At 43.3% G+C, this 16,934-nt stretch overlaps 1 protein-coding gene across 8 annotated transcripts in view; it reads right to left on the minus strand.

Moving 5' to 3' along the window:
- The window catches only part of SVIL (supervillin), a 235,390-nt gene that overhangs the window by 216,844 nt on the left and 1,612 nt on the right, over nt 1–16,934 (minus strand). The window lies entirely within an intron of this gene.

A 16,934-nucleotide genomic window follows, 5' to 3' on the forward strand; every position in this document is an offset into this window, starting at 1 on the left:
CTGTGTTTCTTTTTGTTGCGTCATCTTGTTGTGTCAGCTCTCCATGTGTGTGGCACCATTCCTGGGCAGCCTGCACTTTCTTTTGTGCTGGGCAGCTCTCCTTACGGGGTGCACTCCTTGTGCATGGGGCTCCCCTACACGGGGGACACCCCTGCGTGGCAGGGCACTCCTTGAGTCCATCAGCACTGCGCATGGGCCAGCTCCACACGGGTCAAGGAGGCCCAGGGTTTGAACCGCGGACCTCCCATGTGGTAGACGGACGCCCTAACCACTGGGCAAAGTCCGCTTCCCAACCCTGAGTTCTTAGGGCCTTGTAACTGTAAGCTTCTACCCCCAAATACTCTTTATAAAATCCAGCAGATTTCTGGTACTTTGCATCAGCACCCCTTTGGCTGACCAATACACTCTTCGTTTGAGTTGTGGGAAAGTATCACGAAGATTCACTATACCATTAATTCTAACTCAAAAACTTCTTTAAACAAAATACTCAATAAACACAAAAATAACAGTGTGATTTATATTTTCTCACAGCTATCATATCACATATGAACAAGTTAAATTCAAAACTCCTACAAAAGGAAAAGTTTATTTGTGCCTTAGGAGAATATATACCAAAATTGATACTTTCAGAAAATAAATAAAAAGTAATGGTTTTATAATTTTTCACACGAATCAACATGCAGATTTAACTGAAATCAAAAGTATATAAGTTGCCTTCAAAAACTACAAGAAAAATTTGATGGGTGCTTTGTTGATAAATTTAGAGGTGCTTTTAGATTTTTGCAATACTCCTTTGAATGTGATGCTAAGAATAGTGAATTGACAAAGTTTGTGAATTTACATAATTTGAATAGTTATACCATTGCATTGATATACTTTTGCCTCAAAACATCAAATCAATTCCTCTAAGAGATGAACCAGTTTTACCAAGATGGATGTGAATATTAAAAATTATTTTTTGATACTCAACTCAGTTATTGGAAAGCTAAGTATGTTTGGAACTTGGTTACACAAGTCTACTTTTTCAACTCAACATTTTATGAAATCTAAATGCAGATGAAGTATTTTAGATAAAAATGTAGAGTCCAAAATTAGATCTGCTGTAATTGTAAAATGCATGCCCAATCTCCAGACTTACTATAAAGATAGAATATAAAACATTCCATTAATATTTTTATATTGATTACATGTTAAAATATTTGGAGTAGATTAGATTAAATAAAAATTTTATTAAAATTAGTTCCACATGTTTCTTAATTTTTTAATGTGATTACTAGAAAAAATTTTGATTATATATGTGGCTTACATTGTATTTCTATTGAACAGCTAGAGGCCCTTGCTAATCAAAATAAAGTCTTTTTCCAGAAGTATCGATACTATCTTAGAATTTCTTAGAAATGCAGAATCTTAGGCTCTACCCCAAACGTACTGAAATCAATCTTCATTTTAGCAAAAATCCCAGGTTTGGTAAAGATGAAGTAAAAGAAACCAGATTTACCCCTTTCCCTGAAACAAACAATTCAAACAAAGATACCAAGCAAAATACACTAAATAATGGCTTTCAGGACATGGGACATTGGGAAATGAAGGACAATGAATGATTCCTCAGAGATGGGAAACAAATGATGTGAGCCTGTGATGGTCCCCACTTACAGCTTTGAGATATTTCCTGGCCACGACAAAGGGAGGGGAAACCGAGGAAGAGCCCAGTTGGATTTCCTGAGATGAGGATACAGAGTTGAGTGTCTAGAGAGACCAAAGCAGCTAGAGTTTGCAGGACAAAGAAGAGAAATCTACAGAGAGGGAACTCTGGAGATGTGCAGAGTTCCCAGGTATTCAACAGAGAACTGGTCTGTGCATGTGTGTGAAGAAACTGCCTGAGGATGGGGAAGGAATCACTGGCAAGGATTAGAGATAAGAGTACCAGGTGCTCACACAGGGCTGAGATTAGCACATGTTTCCACAAAACAGGGTAGAAAAACTTATAATTTTGGAGGTGTTGGGTAGAGAATTCAGGATCTTGTCTCAGTAGTGGAGAATAATTGGCCCAAGACTGAGCACTGCTCCAATCCCACCTAACAAACTTTAAAAACAAGACCCAAAAGAATCAAACTGTTTCCAAATAATTTAACTGCATCCCAAAACAAACTCAAGAATATTTATAGTATTACAAAGACATCTAACACCTAAGAAGATGAGATTTACAATGAATGCCACCTAATAAAAAAATGATAGGCATGCAAAGAAGCAGGAAAATATAGCCCAATATAAGGAGAAAAGTCAATCAAAACTGACTCAGAATTGAGACAGATATTAGATTTAGTAGATGAGGACACAAAGTCAAGATTTTAAGTCAGACATGGAATATGCGAAAAACACAAAACAAATTTCTAGAGATGAAATCTATAATGTATGTGATGAAAAACACACCAGACAGAAGTAATGCCAAATCATCCATTGCAGAAGAAAAGATTAGTGAACTTGAAGATGGCAATAGAAACTATCCAAACTGAAAAACAGAAAAGAGAGTTAAAAACAAACAAAAATGAACAGGGGGTGAGTGAGGTATGGAGACAACTTCAAGCAGCCTAATTATACATGAAGCTGGAGTTCACAAAGGGGAGGGGCAGAAATTATATTTCAAAAAATAATGGCTGAAAATATTCCAAACTTGATAAAAATATAAACTCACAGATCCAAGAAGCTCAACTAACACCAAGCACAAGAAACATGAAGAAAAATATACCAAGGCACATCTTAATCAAATTGCTCAAAACCAGTGATTAAGAAAAGGTTTTTCAAGCAGTCAGAGGAGAAAAAAAAAAAAATGACACATTTTATATAGAGGAACAATGGTAAAGGGAACAGCAAATTTTATGTTGAAAACAATGCAAGTGACAAGACCATGAAACATCTTTAAAATACTCAGAGAAAAATCTGTCAACCTAGAATTCTATACCTAGCAAATATATCCTTCAAAAGTAGATTTTTTTTTTTTTTTGAACAAGGACTTTATCAGATATGTAAAAGTGGAAAGAATTTCATCACCGGCAGTCCTGCATGACATGAAATGTGAAAGGAAGTCTATTAGCAGAAGGACAATGGTATCTGGTAAAAATACGGAGCTATGCAAAGGATTGAAGAGCACTGTAAATGGTAATTACATGGGTAAATACATACTTTATTATTATTTACATAACTTTAAAAAATAATTGCTTAAATAAAAATAATAACAATTTAGCATGAGGTTTATTACATATAGAAAAGTAAAATACACAGCAATAGTACAACAGTCAAGATGTAAATATACTATTGTAAGGTTCTTATACCATATGTAAATGGCATAATGTCACTTAAAGATAGACTGTGGTAAGTTAAAGATGTATAATCTGCACTCTAAAGCAATCACTAAAATAGCTAAACAAAGAGATTCAGCTAAATAAGCAAAGTAGAGAAAATGGAATCATGAAAAACTTAAGTAATCCAAAAGAAATTGGAAAAATAGAAAAAGGACAATGAAGAAGAGATTAGTAAATAGAAAAAGGTAGAAAGGGTAGACCTAAACCTAACCATATCAACAATCATATTAAATGTAAATAGTCTAATTACCCCAGTTAAAAGACAGCGATTGTCAAATTGGAAGGGAAAGAAAGCAAGATCCAACAGCATGCAAGAAATGCATGTTAAAAATAAAGTAAAAAATTGGCTGAAAGTAAAAGGGATGGGAAAAGGTATACAATGCTAACACCAATCATAAAAAGACTGGAGTGGCTATATTAATATCAGACAAAGTAGATTTTAGAGCAAAGATAATTACTCAGCATAAAGAAAGGTCTTTTCATAATGATAAGGGGCCAATTCATGAAGAGGACATAACAATTCTAAACATTTATGCACTTAATAACTACAAAACACAAGAAGCAAAAACTGATAGAATAGGAAATACAAAAATTCATAAGTCATGTTACATATTTCAATACCACTCTCTCAATATTTAACAGAAAAGTAGATAAAAAACAGTAAATACATAAAAGACTTGAACAAGATACCTGGGTATCTCATGTAGGAATGTAAAAGTTTGAAAAGCACTACTCTGTACTAACAATAAATGGGCAGACAGTCCATATCAAGGGTAACTTTTCCTTTTGGCTTCTTTTTGGTGTCATCATTACTAGTGTTCTTTTGTCTTACTTGGCAAGGCTAACAGAAAACAGAGAAGACCTTTTCAGAAATGCTAATCTTAAAAAATAAATCATGGAATTTAGAAATGATAGAGTTGAAAGACCTTGGACTTCATCACCTTATAAAGCTGGATATATCACCAGCCACAGCACTGAGATTTAAACTCCTTGGGAGTTAATGCACTTCTCTTTGGAACTATACTAACAGCTATTATGAGGTAAGGTAACAATAATGCCTAGCACATAGCCTAACATGGAGTGCAAGCTCAAATCATTTGCTCCTTTCCTACCTGCACTGACTAGTTGGTCCAAATGCCATGGGTAATAGGATTAGCTCTCCAGCACATCTGCTTCAATAACCCCAGTAAGGACAAATACCTCCAGCAAGAAGATGCGCCAGCATCTGTATTTTGAGCACTGCAAATACTGGGGCATCTTTCAACATAGCCAATACTTTTCTTTCCCATTCCAAATGAAGAGCTCTACTTTATTTATGGAGTAACTTATACTTTTCTAACAGCTGTTGCCTTGCAATCTTATAATGGATTAAGAAAGAAAGGAGGACATAGAAGAGCTTTATAACAAGGTTTTAATTTGTGGTGAATATAATAAAACAACCTGCCTATTTAAGTTATTTTAAATTTTTAAATTTTTATTTTAAGCCCATTGGAAAATCTCTATCACCTGGTATTGGCTCAAGTGAATCAAGAGTGGGAAAAAAGGGCAAGGAGTTAGAAGACCTGAGTTCTAGGCCAGATCCTATTACCTACTTGCTTTATCATCTTGAATAGGACACTTTCGTCAGCCATGATTTCTTTAACTGTAAAAGAAATATAAGAAGACATGTCCTGCTCAACTCATCTTGTAGGGTGTAAAAGTAATAAAAATAAGAACTATGTGAAACCAAAAAGTATACTTGATTGCAAGGTACTATTATTTGGATGATTGTGGTCTTTGGTTTCTCCTATTAATATAGAAAATCAAGAAATAATTTGATCAATCTGGGTAGAAACTATGATAAAGTAGACGGGAGAGATTTGGCAGTGATGGGGGAAGGTGGTTCAGCCGTATGAATGGGGTCAAAGATGCTTGAGTGTGAGTGTTAGTGGGGTTGGGGGTGTGTGGGTTGAGCTATGTATAGAGCTGGGGGGGAGGGCTGGAGGAAGGACCAGGTGAACTCTGGGGAGATAGAGGACTGTGGTTAAGCATACAACTGTGGGAGTGTTTGGGGGAGGATCACTGGTGCAGAGTATTGGTAGTAGGAGTATGTGTGGGGAAGGGTGCACCGGAGACATGCCTCTATGGAATATGGATGTGTTCATGTGGTCATAGGGTGGAGACCCACAAAGTAACCAACAAAATATTAAATTTCCATTCCAGGGAGTCCTGCTATATTCTCTAGTCAAGTAGTAAGAATCTCAAGAGGACACAGGCAGTGCCTAATAAAAGAAGAGAGACCAATATGCCAAGCCTCAATATTAATGCTTTACTTATCAACCTTATTCTTGTAAAATTGAAACTTAGCCCAATAATATCTATTGCATTAGATTTGCCTTCTGAAAACCTCATTACTCAAACGTGGCCTTTCTCTAAGCCAAACTCAGCAAATAAACACTACCTTCCCCTCAGTGTGGGACACAACTTCCAGGGATAAGCCTCCCTTGCACAGAGGGATTATTACCAAGTGCCAACCAGTGATGCATTTGGAGAAAGTCCTTGACCAAAAGGGGAGAAAATGAAATACAAAAGAGTTTTTATAAGAGATTTAGAAGTGGGTCAGGAGGTCATTCCAAAGGTTACACTTATGCACATCTCAAGTGGATCTCACTAACTGACACAGTAAACAAAGCCTCCACAGGGCTCTAGACACATCCAGACACTGTAGGCAAGGCACACAACTCCATGAAATCAGCACCCTGTCGGTCAGCCTGACCTTGGAATATATGATAACCTATTTCCCCACTGTTACAGAGTTAGGCTCTCTTATAATTTCCCTACACAAGATTTTCCTACCCCTTTTATTTGAACCTATATTAGCACTATACCTGCTAAATATATGTCCTAAACACTTAACTATTTGGACTGTTCATATGTTGGTTGAGCCCTGAATCTCAGCAGTGTTGCAGTCAACACATACTCTCCAGTTCATTGGACTTATCCAGGACAATTAACAAAATGACTATGATGGACAACGCCCATTCCAAAAGGTGGAATTATCTACAAGTGTAAGTAAAACAGTTCCTTTCATCTGCCCCATAAGGTCTCAGCCCCCATTCTTTCTGGAGCAAAGCAGGCATCAGCATTCCAAAATCCTCAAGACTGAGGAATGGACAAACATAAGGGGGGAATGCAATCATGGACCAAAGTAGACTTATTATTATTGTAGTAATGAAAGAACTTGTAACATTGATATAGATAGTGGTTAATAGGTTCTGAGGGGAGAGAGAAGAATAGGTAGAATATAGGGCATTTTTAGGGAATTGGAACTGTCCCATATGACTTTGCATTATACATTTTGTCAAATCTATAAAATTGTACGGTGCAAAGTATAAACCACAACATTAACTATAGACCATGGTTAGTAGCAATGCTTCATTATTGGTTCCTTAATTGTAACAAATGCACCCCACTCATGAAAGATGTTATTAATAGGGGAAAATGTGAGAGGGTGAAGGGGTAGGGTAAATGGGAATCCCCTATATTTTCTATGTGACATTTTTGTAATCTAAAACTTCTTTAAAAATAAAGCTTAAAAAATTAAAATACAATAAAATTTATTTCTGCTACTATTTTTCTCCTTTTGGGATTTATGCATTCAGTATTGCGCCAATAAGCACCAAACTTCTTTTTAGATAGTTAGGATTTTAAAACTTAAAAACTTCCAATTCCTACTCAATAGATCTCTCCACAAGTAATAAAGAAGTGCAGTAATAAGAAAAGGTCTGAGTAACTTAACTATGACCATAACATAAAGCCCTAGAAGTTAAAAAATTTTAGTTTAATACTCACCCAAACTTTACCCCAAACCCTGCTAGAAGATTAAGAAAATAGCAAAATTATATCTCAATAAAGCTGTTGTTTTTTTTTTAAAGGAAAGAAAACAGTGGCAGTAATCATTTTCCAGGTTTTATAAGTTAGATTTCCAGACAATAAATGTCTTTTGCAAAAACTATGCAAAATACTTGCATCCTATCTTCCCAACCCAACTTGAACTTAAGAGCACTAAAAATTACAACCCTGACTAGAGTTTTGTTCTTAAATTTTACTGAATTAGCATCAAGCTGCACTTATAAAATCACCAGCTACATGTCTTAGCTCCCTTGTGCTGCCAGTCACAGCACATGTTGACTTAATCCACTGGAAAGTGAATGGGATATCAAAGTCAGAAGATCTAGGTTTAAATCTCCATCCTGCCGTGATTTTGGCCATTTTACCTCTCTGAGCCTTACTATTTCTCATTTGTAAAATGTGGTTGATGGGATTAAATGGAATTAGATATGTGAAAGTGCCCACCTAATGTCCTGCACATAAAGGTGTTCAGGAAATATCTGTAAATTTGAATAACCATCTCTCAAATTTAAATCATGAATATTCAAGACAAATCATTTTCGTAGTATTTAAACTCAGCATTTCGGTATTCATCGTTAAGAAGGCATTAACTCTCAGCAAGAGGCTATATGTCCTACCAGGTTATGAATGAGGCTTCAGGGAATAATAAAAATAATTGGAAAAACATCTTGAGAGAGAAATTCTCTCATATTACAAAAGCCATTCTTTTCATCTTTTACATTCTCTCCACTCTCCAGTCTATATTGAGGTTTAAAAAAATATTAAATCCACAGGCATCTTCCTATTCGCCAACACGGGGAAAGAGTAACTAATCTGATAAGCCTGAATACAGTGGAGGCAACACTGATTGCTTCCACAGCTCATGAACCCCCACCCCTGTTGTCCCAAGAATGGAGAAAAGAGTGGGAAAACTATTTAGAAAATAGGATACGATGTAAGAGAAAATCCACTGTTGGATAAGCAATCCATGTGAATTTGGCAACCAAGTAGGACAGGATTGGAGAGGGAGGTTTGGGTGATGATTACAAAAACATAGCACTTAACTTTTAAAAGTCAAGTTCTAGCTCAACTGAGAAACCACAGAGAAGAAAATGGGTACTAGAGACCATGGATACAGGGTACATGAAATATGGGTTGGGTTTATGAATGTTGGTGGTTCTACCATGACAACCAAGGACCAGTGCCTGGCTCAAAGTGGAAGTGAGTTTTCCACAGTAAGTTTGTGCCTTCCCCTGTGTTGATGTTGTTTAAAAAGAAGCTGAGATACTGGAGATGGAACCGATTTGTTCATGGGAAAAAGAAGTGTTTTCACTATCTGCTGTAACTAACTTTTGTTTTCCTCCACTATTGTGAGAACCAAGCATAGGGGGGGAAAAAAGCCACACGATGAAAGCTTTTAGTAAAAAAGTGATGAAGTTTTCTTAAAAAAAACACAGAGATTTGGGGTTTACATAAATAATCAACCAAAACATTTCTCAACCATATAATTTTCTTGTCAAGCACATAATATGTCTTTTTTTTCTCCTGGAAATACAATGTCAGAAGTATATAACTACGACTGCTTTTCAAAAGACAAATGAATAATTCTGGAGTCAGAATGAAAAAATATATAAGTTCTACTTAAAAGCCTTAGATCCAATTCATTCTTAGGAATGGTAGGAACGTGGTCTAACATTGCTTGAAGGAGTTCTCTCCAAGCTTGAGCTCATGGGTTATCAGTTCTTCTAGGAATATATGCCTTAGCTGCCTTATTCTTAGATCTTTTGGGCTTAAAATGGGATGGACTAAAAATCTGCACTTGGGTCTTTTTTTTTTTTTTTAAGCATGTTTACGTGTAAATTTTCAGCTGAGGAATCCTCTCACGGGAGCGGGCAGTTCTGGGACAGAGGTCTGCCTTTCTATTTGCTCTTTATCAAGAGCCACATCTGAGACAAGACCTGCAGACAGAGCGCGGAAGGCAGAACTCGCCTGTCCAGGTTTCTTCTTGGGTGCCAGAGGACGTCGGCCTGGAGAGGCTGCCCCCGTCCCCCCGGCTCTGCTGCCCCTTTCCCTAGTGCTGGCTGCTCACCGAGAGGTAGGTTTCCCCGACCTGCCCTGCCCACTTCTCACCACGACCCCGTTTTACCAGAAAGACACAGCCTTGCCATCCTCCAAAGGCAGAAGAGGGGGGAGAAAAGCGTGTGTCCTCTGCTGGGCGGGAGGAGAGCAGGCTCCTCTGAGGAGGCACCCCGACGGCGCGGCTGTGGGGCACGGGCAGGTCTCAGCTCAGCAGACGAACCAATTAAAGGACAGACCCTGACGAGGACACGGCTCTTCACTTCAACAGGCCTCAGGCAGCTAGGCGCAGGCAGGGCAGGTGGAGCTGAGGGGCCCCCAGGCTCCTGGGGGGTGCAAGGGCGGCAGCAATTTTAGGAGTCATTGACAAAATACTGCATCTAAAGGGTACTCTGAGGACACGCATAATTACAGAGAAGCCCCTAGACCAGACCTCTCCTCCCTCAGGGACTAGTGTCCCATAGCCATGGGGGTGGGGTCTAGAGCCCTCCACCCGACAGCCTCAAGACTCCTCCTTCCTTCACTGCCCCCACTGATCGAGATGGGAGCAGAAGGAAAAGGGAACGTAGCACTGAAATGCCCACTTTCCATCAGGCTTGTCATCCTGGGTCTGAGTTCAAGTCCATGCACCTGTCGGTTGTCTTGCCTCGCTTGAGGTGCCCCACGTATCGGGATCAAAAGCCAGCACAGTGCCTGGCCTTTTGTATACAGTCACTGCGTGCCAGCTGCCATCCTTGGCACCACCAGCATCACCTGCACACCCTCTTTGTGTCTCCATTATACCCTGAGTATGCGTCCACCACCACACTTTTCTAGGCTTCTTTGTATACACTATATCTGCAGATTGTAAGCTGCTGGGCCGCAGCAAGATGTCTAAACACAGAGCAGACTCACACACAAACACACACACACGCCAGGTGGGTAAGAGATGCTTGCTGAACAAATGAGTGATTGAATGAACAGTCTGTTCGGTTTCTTTCATTTCTTGTTTCTACATAATTCTAATTCGAAGGCTCTTTCTCTAGATGTTGCCATAGATAACCTGGCAAGGCAAATGGAACCTAATGGCCAGTCAAAATCCTGATACCCAGAAACTCCAACTAAAGGACACTGCCGGGACACAGACTCCTCGGTGTGGTGTGCTCGCCCTATCCCATTAGCTCCTGACCCAGCGCTGCCAACAGAGGCGCAGACCTAGTGTGGCAAGAAGCATTTGTTTCCTCTTAATGGGGAAGTTAAGGAGTCAAACTCCATGTTGGCAGAGATGAGCATCCTTTAGGTTTTTTCAGAACGTCAAAGAAATAGAGCATGGAGAAATGTATAAAGCACTGAGGGGGGAAAAAGTCGGAGAAAGAGCAGTTTTCATGACGTGAGCAAGTCCCAGGTGAGAGGGCTCCAGAGCTCCAGGCAACGCCGCCGTGTGCCCCTGGACAACACAGCTGTCAGTCCCACAGCTCTGGCTGGAGACCAGGAGAGAACATCCTTCCCCAGTCTCCCAGCAGCCATCCTGCTCCCTTCCTGACCCTCTGTATCCTCCTCTGTGTTCACAGTTTTGGGGAGAAAAATTTATTCCTAAAGTCAGGTCAATCTGTGCGGATCTCCTAAGATCTGTACCCCAGGACTTCATGGACACTGGATCGCTGCTAGGAAAGACCCCGAGCCTCGGAACAAAAGCACCCAGTACGATCTAAACACGCCCGAACGCTCAGGACTCCAAGGTGAGCCAGACTGGCCACAGAGCACAAACTCTCTTCCAAGATCTTCCAAAAATGTAACTTGAGAAAACAAAACAAAACAACAAAAAACAAAGCCCAAAACATTTATTCTATTCTGTGTATGTACAACTTCCATTTGCAAGGGAAAAGGTTATCCAAAAGCAAGCTCATGTTTCAGTTACTTTCAAGGTACTCTCTGAAGGGAATGCCAAAATAAATTCCAAACAATTTTCCCCAAAGTCCAGGCCTTTGCGATGTCCTGACAAGTTAACAAAACTGGCGCCTCTGAGTTTCAATTCCAAGGAACCAATTTTCTTTTTAAAGCAAAGGCGTCCTGTAAATAAAAACTTGATAAGAATATTTAATGTAATTACTGTGCTGAACAAAGGTGACAGCCAACTGGGATGCAAAGGTTTGCAAATGCTTGAGAGGAAAAGAAGAAAAGAAAAAATAGACTCCTCCAGAAGCACTGTCAAGCAAAGGGGAGGAGGGAGAGGAAGAGAGAAAGAAAGAGAGCAGCTTAGGAGAGAAACAAAGACACTGACTGGAAAGCCTGGGAAACCGCAGACACAAAGGATCAGCTTGGACATGGCAGGCGCTGAACCGGGGCTGCCTAATCCGCCACAGGAACCACTGGGAAAAGCTGGCACAAGTACGAAGGGGATGGCAAGGGGGGAGGGGGGAGACTCAGCCCAAGTCAAAGAGCAAAGCTGACAGAGGGGAAGAGGCAATTAAACGCCAAGCACAGATGGAGATAAGGGCATCCAAGGCAACCGCTTCCCAAAGACACTTGAAATCAAAGACTGGGGGGGGGGGGCAATGACACTGGGCAGCAGCAGGCCAGGAGGGGCAGAGAGGAAACAAAGGGCCCCGGGTGAGAAGAAAGCTGCCCAAAGTTGGGGGGGCGGTGCTGGGAGGGAATAGGGATTAGGGTGTGGTGGGGAGCAGGACTGGGGCTGCACAAAGAAATAGGAGAGCAGCCCGAGCCAAGGCGGGGTCCTGCCCCGGCAGCGCCCCCAAGCTCATCCCCCTCTCCCTCCTGCAGGCCCCAGCCCTTGTTCCCAAGTGCCAAGTGCTGAAGGGACAACGTGGGCTCCACAACCAAGGGGAGCAGGTCCGCTGGCCGACAGTCCCCTACAGGAAAGACCACACGGGTGGCACCTGCAGGAGGTCCATCCAGAATTCTGTAGCACCCAAACCATTACATGGCAGTAAACACGTTCAAGCGGCGAGCTGGGAGTCATCTTCTGAGACACATGGGCTGGCCGGAGAAGGCTAATGGGATCAACAGCCACTGGGTCTCCGTGCACATGTGGGCATGCACACGTGTGTGCCAGCAGGAACACAGGAAGGAAGCAATGGCACTGCAGAGACAAGGCCTAGAAAAGAACAATTCTCATGTGCAATAGGAGAGAGAATGATCCCCGGGAAAACCCAGCGAGGACCACCACGGCCAGGCCAGCTCCACGAGGCCTCAAGGAGGGGAGCAAACCTCCAGCTTTGCAGGTGAACCTCCAAAGACTCGGCCGGTGCAAGGGCTGAGCTTCTCAGTAGATCTTCATTCTGAACCTAGCCCAGGCAGGGCTTTAACTGCACTGTGCCTCAGTTTCCTCTTCTGCAAAATGGAGACCACCGGCCATCACCCCGAAGAACCCAACAGAGTTCTTTAGAGTCTCCAGTTAGAACGACATTAAGACCTACTGAAATGCTAGAAAAATCTATCAGGACTGGGCCAAAAGGATGAGGCAAAAGATGTACAAATGTATAAACAGAGTCCAGAAGGGAATTAAAGGGCTTGAAACTGTGGGGCCTAAAGTAGCAACTCCAAGCCCCTGGGGGACCCCAAGCAACAGACATTTTCTAGCACAAGAGTCCAGAGAGTTAGATGAGATTCAGAGTCAAAGAGGGTCCAAGTGATGATGGTTTATTTTATAACCTAGTATGGAACAAAGGGGACTAGAACTGACTGACTCCCAATAAAGGACTGCGATTTATGCTGCAGCTACCTGAGGGCAATTCCTCGCCTCCTTTCACAATCGTTAGGAAAGCAGAAGGCAAAGGCTTCAGAGCGCTTGGACGCCAGGCCTGGAAGAGGCACCGGTGTGTCCACACGAGGTCAGGTCTTTTAAGAACACGCACTCGAAACTGGATAAACCATGTATCACCTCTTCTATCTTCCTGCCCCCTGACTCTGCTTCTGGGCTTTTACGGGCAGAGCAGCTTGCTCCTCTGGCTTTATTTGAGCTGACATGATTACAACACTGCTCTGAAAACAAAAAGCCGCAGCAGCTCGCTGACCCCACGGAGCTTAAGTATTTATTTATGTCTGCTGTCTCTCAACTGAGAGTCCACTCGAGGTTAGCCCATGCCTTACCCATCTTTAGAGGCTTCCCAGGCCTGTCACACTGTAAACACTCAAGGTTTACTAAATTAAACTAGATAGCCCGATCACCTTGTACAAACAACAGCTTCTTGGAAACCCAACTTGCCTCATGGATAAAACAAGGAGTGTGTGCCAAGTACCTTCCAGGTCTAACAACCGCAAAATAACTTCATCTTCTGAAAGCAGGAAGCATTGTCTGGCATGCGTTGTAACTTTTGCGTATTTCACACACTAGAAAAATGCAATGCATAGTTATACCTGATCCATATGGCAATTATAAATAAATACTTCATTTTAATATTAGATCCATTTCTTTGTTCGTCAATAACTAGGAAAGCAGCGTAGGTTTTAAATAAGGAAAAACTACGCATGCTGGGCAAAAACGTTAATTCTGACATTTCCTTTTAAACCTTCTGCCTTGACAGACTGTATCTGTAATAATATTGACAAAACAGAAATAAACAAGACTATTACGATGGCTACAGTTTAACAGAGGCTCCTGGATTTTTACCTTCCTGGTTACTGCACAAAAGCAGCAAATGTAAGCACAGTTGTCCCCAGCAGCTGGCAAGTTCTTCTCCCATACCGAAGAAGTTGCGGAACAGCTGGGGAATGCAGGATGCTTCTGAACAGCCTGCTATGTGATCCAAAATAACACAGCCTGCTCACCCACCTTACAACGGAGACCTCAGGCAGCGCAGGTTGGGTGCATGCCCTGCAGCTGCTGCTTTCTTCCCAGGCTGAGAGCAACAAGCGCTACAAATGCAGAGAGAGACCTTGCCCAGAGCTAAAGTGGGTCCTAACACTTCCAAGCTGCAGCACGGTGGTAGGATGCTTTAAATGAACATCCCTCCCCGGAGGTGCCTTGTTCTACTCCATACAACACCATGAGGTCTCTAACGCTTTAGCCAGGGCTGACTGGTTCAAAGATAAACACAAAAACACAGTCAAGGAGTATAAAAATTACAACACAAAACACAAGTGACACTTTCAAAAACGACCTGGTATACTCGAAGGAAACTCTTTATTTCTCCACTTGCTTTTGCTAATTTGAAAATCGTTCAAGGTTTTTAATATCTGGGTGTTCGTTCACTAGCCGTTCAGCTTAACTGCACTGCAACGCTCTGTGAAAGGTAGTTTAGCAATTTTCAGATTCATTCTTAGTTTACCATATTTAAGCAAATAGTTTTGAAAGGTTAACTCAAGCTCTCCTTGCTCCTAAACCAACTCAGTGGCCCACCTTTTAAACAAGAGTCTCAAAATATTCTTTTTTCCAAGGAAATGCTTCCTCTTGCTAAGATGGGGCCAGCACAACTTTTACAGAAGCAGATATTTTTCTTTAGTGCAGGAAGAGAATAGGTGCTTCCTTTTCTCCAGGTAGTTTGGTTTTACCTTTTTTTTTTTTCAGTCCTGTCCTCCCGGCCATAGGACACCAGCTTTAAATTTAAATGAACGGGAAATGGCTGGAGGGCGAGCCACAAAATTACACAGTGGTAAAATTAGGAGGCAAGCCCTGCAGTTCCCAAGCCCTTTGTAAATTCCTTGGGCAACTGGGCAAAGTTTTCCACTGCTACCAACCATCCCCACTTGCTGACAAGAAGGAGTAATCACTGACAGCCCAATATTGCAGCATTAACTAAGAAAAAGAGCAAAGTCAAGGCAACTATGAACTACTTTACCTCTCTGGATGAGAGGAAAAAGGAAAGAAAGGATTCCATTCTTAAACATCAACTCACTGTCATCATTAATAACTAACAGTAGTTAACATTTTATTGAGCAGCTACTATGTGTGAGGCACTGAGCTAAGTACTTAACATGGATTATCTAATTGAACCCTCCTAGCTTGAAACTAAGGAGGTACTATGATGTTCTCCACTTTAGAAAAGTGGAGCTCAGAGAGGCTGAGCAAAGGACGCCGGGTTACAGCACTCTAAGCGGCAGAGGGGGCCCTTGAACTCTAAGCGGCAGAGGGGGCCCTTGAACTCTGCGGTTCTGACTTCAGAGCCCCACCTTGAATGGCCAAGCCTCAGGGACTCTGCAACTGGACAGCACCAGGGCACACAGAGTCAGAAGCTGCCATCCCAGAGTTTTAAGCATCTTTCTTTAAGGTCACAGTTTCAAGTATATTCCTGGCAATACCAAAGCCCCTTATTAATTAAACTTGAGCTCAGTGTTGTACATGTTCTTAGATGCCCAAAAGCAATGCGGGAGTTTTAACGCTACAGTCAGCCGGTCAGTAAGGAGGGAAGGGGAGGTGGGATTGTGTGTCACATTTCTAAGGCAGACTTGGATTTTAAACAAGAATGCAACACAGTGGCCAAGCCACATGGCTCAAATCGGGTAGGAACTGCAGCTTTAGGCAGCAGGGAAGCCTGGCAGAAGCTCCAGGCAATGCAGAGGCCCCGACTCCAGGCCCACAGGAGACGCACCTAAAGGACAGCTATGTCACCTTCTCTTTGGAGTGGGCAGGAAATTCGAGGGGTTTGGGAAGAAGTGGTGGTTCTCTTCTTATACCTTGAGCTTTCAGAGAGTCGGTTTAACTGAGGCCCTGGAAAGTCCATCAAACACTAAGGTCTAAATCGCCTTGTGCCAATGAGGAGGTTACAACTACACCCTGGCTCTCAAAGCATTAACATGCTGATCCACAAGAAGGCGGCAACAATCTTGCCAAAGAAACTGCGATGAGTAAGCAGACCTCTCTGGGCGGGACACGCCCTCGGGCCTGCCAGCCTCAGTTTCATCTTCTGTAAAATGGAAACAGCCCCCTCGGAGGAAACTGAGCTCTAAATTAGGGTCTTCCTCTGTGTGTCTGTTGGATTCCCACATCCAGCAGGCGCTTCGCAAAAACCAGTCGCTGCACTCTGCCCACAGAGGCAGGGGGCCGAGGCTGATGGGACTACAAAAGGAAACTTGGGAGTCGCATCCGCTGACTTCTGGGCGCCAGGGCGCCACCTGACAATGTGCCCCTGGGTGCTCTTGGGCCACACCCCCTCCTGCCCGGTTCGGCTCCCGGGAATCCGGCGCGCAGGGGAGAGGCCACCCCGCCTGTCAGTGACAAACCTTCGCCAGGGCGGGGGTGTGCACAGCGTGACCACGGCTTGGCCCCCCCTCCCCCAGCAGCGCTCGCGAGCCCCACTGCAAGCCTTTCCCCCTTGCGGAACTGGCAGTCGCAAGAAGCCATCAGACTTCCGCGTGCGGAAATGCCCACGCCAGGAGCGCCGACCCCGCACCTGACCCAGACCGCAGCCTGGACCCGAGCCCGCGGCCGCTCGTCCCGGGAACCCCCCGGGCGCCTGCGGGAGCCACCCCTCCCCCACCTCTCTGCACCGGGGGCGGGGCCGGTCCCCGAGGAGCAGGCCCCGCCCTCCCCTGGGGAGCGCGCGCCCACGGCTCGCCGGCTGGGGGCGCGGGTAGCGGGAGCGCGGGGCCGGGCCGGGGGCGGGGCGCCGGGCGAGCCCGGGAGGAAGCCGGGGGTGTCGCCGTGGGCCCCGCCGCTCGCCCCGCCCGGCGCCTCGCCCCGCTAGCGGGCCG

This window comes from Dasypus novemcinctus, chromosome 5, assembly GCF_030445035.2.
Source record: "Dasypus novemcinctus isolate mDasNov1 chromosome 5, mDasNov1.1.hap2, whole genome shotgun sequence".
NCBI lineage: Eukaryota > Metazoa > Chordata > Mammalia > Cingulata > Dasypodidae > Dasypus > Dasypus novemcinctus.